The sequence below is a fragment of the Orycteropus afer genome, unplaced genomic scaffold (genome assembly GCF_000298275.1).
Source record: "Orycteropus afer afer isolate SDZICR_OR568_19922 unplaced genomic scaffold, OryAfe1.0 scaffold00336, whole genome shotgun sequence".
Taxonomy (NCBI): domain Eukaryota; kingdom Metazoa; phylum Chordata; class Mammalia; order Tubulidentata; family Orycteropodidae; genus Orycteropus; species Orycteropus afer.
The window spans coordinates 2,832,357-2,837,467 of record NW_006921923.1 but is presented as its reverse complement, the minus strand read 5'-3'; positions in this window follow the sequence as shown (position 1 = coordinate 2,837,467).

Here is a 5,111-nt window from a genome sequence, read left to right as displayed (position 1 = left end):
CTTAAAGCCTCCAAATTGTAAGAATAAACTCCTGTTTGTTAAGGCCGTCCCATTTGTGGTATATTTCTTGTCAGAGCAGCACTAGGTAACCAGAACACCATGCTTCCCCATCCAGCTGAAGGAGCCATCTTTGAGCCATTATCCCTCGCCTCTTCTTTCTCCCTTACCACCTACATCCAATTGCTTACCTTGCTCTATCCATTCACACATTCAGAAACTTAAATTTCTTTTCTAAAATGCTTTTTATTAAAGAAAATGTCAAACATATATAAAACAGAATAGTACAATAAAATGTCAGTGTTCTCTTTGACTACCTTCCAAATTACCAATTCATAAACAATGTTGTTTCATGTACATAATGGTTTTATTCCCTTACATTTGAGTATTCAAATAAAGTCCCCACATTGCAATTGGATGATGTTTCATACATCATTTTAATCTATAGTTTTTCCTCCATCTCTCCTTTGTCTGTTACAAATTTTTATCCAAGAAACTGGATTATTTGTCCTGTAAGAGTTTCCTGTAATATAAATTGTTGGTTGCTATTCTCTGTCCCCTATATTTACTATAACATTATTATAAATTAATGGTAATTAGATCTAAACAACTGATAATGCAGTATTACCAGTGACAGAGACTTTATAATCAATAATTTATTTAATTCAGAAGAAGAAACCTTGCTACTAGGCAAAAAAGATTCCTCTCCCCTCTTTAGACTATCCTGATTGATTAAATTTATTGATTGAACTTATTAAGTAAATAAACATTTTGGTGAACATTTGTTGAATCTTGGCTTTGTGCATGGAGTATAATATTAATGTGGTAATAGATTGATCGGATTCTGTACCCTCCACTCTCTCCATCATGTGATGTTTTGTTCTTCCACAAAATTTTGTTCTTACACAAAATGTCTGCAATATCTGCTTGTCTCTCCTTCTGTCATGTTAGCACATTTCAATATTATTTACTTCCATCCATTACTTCATGTAAAAACAAACAAATAAATCCATTGCCATCTAGTTGATCCGACTCAGAGCCATCCCATGTGTTGCAGAATAAAACTACTCCATAGGGTTTTCTTGGCTGTAATCTTTAAGGAAGCTGATCACCGGGCCTTTCTTTCATCGCACTGCTGAGTGGGTTCAAACTATCAACCTTTGGGTTAGTAGTCGAGTGTAAACCATTTGCATCACCCACTACTTCATTAGGAGTTGCAATTGTTGCTTCTATAATTTAGTCTTACGAATACTTTTTTTAGGAGAAACGTCCCTTCCTTAATTTTGTTTGTTTGTTTGTTACCCTGAGTTATAGTTCATTTAAGAAAGGCAAGATAATTAATTACTTGTTCTACCACCTCCTCCCTCTTTATACTCAGTTTTAAAAATAGTTATTTCTGTAGCATCCTCCAAAGATGACAAGAAAGAGTGTTTTTTTTTTTTTTAGGGGGTGGGGTGGGCAGAGGGAGAAACAAAGAGTACTGTTATGAAGTCATGGATTTTTTACATATTTTATGTATTTCATTCATTGCAGTAATTATCACTATTGATGCTTAAAGCATCACGTATTTGGCTGGTGGGAGCCTATTCAGATTGATTCTTAAGTCCTTTTGTGAGTGACCTTAGTAATTTTTTAACAGGTTTACAGATATATAATTGACATACAGTAAACTGCAGATATTTAAAGTATGCAATTTGATAAGTTTAGACTCATGTATATACCCATGAAACCATTACTATAATCAAGATAATGAGCATATCCATCACCCACAAAAGTTTCCTGGTGCCCTTTTGTAGATTCCATAGTATTTTGTATTATTTTATATAGAAGATCTGTCATCTGTGAATAAAAACAGTTTCACTTCTTTCCAGTCTGGATGCTTTTCCCTACCCGCCATGTGTTATTGACCTGGCTAGAACCTACAGTACAATGATGAATAAAAGTATAAAAGTGGTCATTTTGTCTCATTCCCAATCTTAGGAGGGAAAAGCATTCAGTCTTTCACCATCATATAAAATGTTACCTGTAGTTGTTTTTGTGGATGCACTTTATCTGGTTGAGGAAGTTTGTATGATTTTTTTTTAATTTGGTTTGTTTTTTCACTTGGATTTTGAGCTTCCAGAGGACAGGCACTATTTTGTCAACTTTATATTTCAAGTGCTGAGACAAATGCAGACCGTGCTAGGCCTTCATTATCTGCCTAGTAAATGATGAAGATGGATGAGCAGATGGATGGATGGATGAGTGGACAGGGATGGATAGGTAGATGGGTAGATGGGTGAATGGATAAGCATGGGGATGGATGGATGAGTAGATGGAAGAGCAGATAGGGTGATAAGAAATTGGAATTCAGGTTAATGGCTGAGTGAATTCATGAACAAAGAACTAACAAATTAATTACCTGCTTTGGCAAATTATTTCTGGTTTCTCAAATTGTTTCTGCTAGACATGTTACTACACCTCTTAGTCAAGTTCATGTAGGTTGTCAGATAATACTTACAAATTAAAATGTAACCTCATTTTAGAAAGAAAGAATTAGAACATTGTATGACGTGATAGTTGGAGTTGTGTGTCAACTTGGGTGAACCACAACTGTGAGTGGTTTTAGCAGTTGTGATGTGGGTTATTCCCATGATGAGATCAGATGTTTATGTTTTTAGCAGCCAATCCATTGAAAGGGAGTTTCCCTAGTGGTGTGGTGTGCTTCCAAAATATTTATGGACTTCCTGGAAAAAAAAGACACTCTTCTGTGGATCGGGATCCTGTTGTGCTCCCTACAAATGTCATGAGCAAACAATCCACCATTCGGCCTGGTGATCTTGGATTCATCATTCATTGGAGTCAACAGCTGGTATAATGCCTGCTAACCTTGAGCTTCAGGCCCTGCAGCTGTGTGAGTCAAGAGAAGCCTCCAGCTTGATGTTTGATCCAAGAACTTGGGACTTGCCAGCTTCTGTAAGTGTGTGAGCCATTTTCCTAAGATAAATTTATCTCTCTCTCCCTCTCTCTATATATAAGCTTTACTGGTCTGCTTCTCTAGAGAACCCAGACTAACACTTTTGGTACTGAGAGTGGTTCTAGAGAGACAAAATCATAAGGATGGGCTTCTTAAATTGGTTCTCACCGATTCTGTTTTGGTTCTCCAATTTGAGTAATCCTAAAGTCACATTTGAGAAGCTAGGCTCTGGCTGATCGCATATTTGATACTTTTCTGCAATTTTGTCAGCATGAGTAATATAAGGAAGCTTGTTGGTTGGTCCTAATTACACTAGACAAAGTGGTGAAAGAGCGAGATGAGTTCAGGGCTACTGAGTCCCAGCTCAAGTGCCGCGTAAAAGACCTCAATGTTTCCAGTTGTGCTCTGTAAGAAAACCTTATCTCTTCTAGCAACAGAGCTAATATTGCCGAAAACCAAACCCAGAGTCTTGTTGTAAGGGTGACTGAATTACAACACCAATTGAATTGCCAACCCAGAATGGTGTCAGAAGTTAAAGTGAGGGCATTGATTGGGAAAAAATGGGATCCTGAAACCTGGAATGGGGACATATGGGCAGAGAGTCAGGAAGATCAGTATATGGAGCCTGTAAATCCTGTTGAATCCCTCCCATCTGAAGGGAGTACTATAAAATCATCATCTCTTCCACCTCCAACTGTTCCTGCTGGGTCATTGCCTGAGGTAGATGCCATGGAAGATATTGCTGAATATTCTCAGGAACTGCCCCAACCACCCATTGTTGCTACTAGACCTATAACTAAACTTAAATCCAAGCAAACCCCAAAAGGTGAAATACAAAGTGTGACTGAGGAGGTGGTATGCTACACACAAAAAGACTTACTTGATTTTGCTAACCTCCACAGACAGAAACCTGGAGAATATGTATGGGAATGGCTACTGAGGGTGTAGGATAATGGTGCAAGGAATGTAACATTGGATCAGTCTGAGTTTATTGATTTAGGCCCTCTAAGTATGGATTCTTCATTCAATGTTTCAGCTGAAGAGGTTAGGAAAGGATCTAATAGTTTATTTGCTTGGCTTACTGAAGCATGGGTTATGCGGTAGCCTACCTTAAGTCAAGATGAAGTACCAGACCTGCCTTGGTATAATGTAGAAGAAGGTATCCAGAGGCTTAGGGAAATTGACATGTTACAATGGATTTATCGGATTAGACTCCTAGAGCCAGAAATGGAGAGTCCAGAGGACACACCTTTCACTAGTACGGTGAGGAACAAATATGGGAAGGGAGCCCCAGAGTCCTTGAAGACTGCTGTGATTGCTATTTTATGTAAGCTGGATTTGACAGTGGGAACTGCCCTAATTGAACTAAGACACTAAACTATGATGGGACTGATTGGACCCCGTGGTAGTAGGGGCCAAATGGCAGTAGTTATTCGACAAAGACAAGGTGGGCATGGTTACTATAATGGATAGCAGAATCAAAACAGTAATCAAAATACTCTGACTCATGTGGAATTATGGCATTGGCTACTTAGGCATGGTGTTCCTAGGAGTGAAATACATAGCAAACCTACTAAATATTTACTTGATCTGTATAGACAGAAGAATTCTAGGTCTCATGAACAGCAATCTAGATTGAATTGCCAGAATACAGTCACAGCCTCTCAATCAATTCCCAGACTTAAGTCAGTTTACAGACCCACAACCCCTTGAATGAAGGGGAGGCCAGGTCCCCTTGAGGAAGGACTCCACTACATTGCCAAAAATTTATAATGTCATCATTTCTCCCAGCCTTCCTCAAAGGGATCTGAGGCCTTTCATAAGAGTGACTATTCACTGGGGAAAATGAAATAATCAGACTTTTGGGGGATTACTCTACACTGGCTGTGAACTGACACTAATTCCAGGATACTCAACGTGTCACTGTGGCTGACCAGAGTGGGGACATGTAGAGGTCAAGTTATTGATGGAGTCTTAGCTCAGGTGTGGGTCTCACAGTGGGTCCAGTGAGTCCCTGAACCCATCCTGTAGTGATTTCCCCAATTCCAGAATGCATAATTGGAATAGATACACTGAGCAGTTGTTAGGCTGGGTTCTCTAGAGAAGCAAAACCAGTAAGGCTTATATATACATATAGAGAAAGAGAAATTTATCTTAG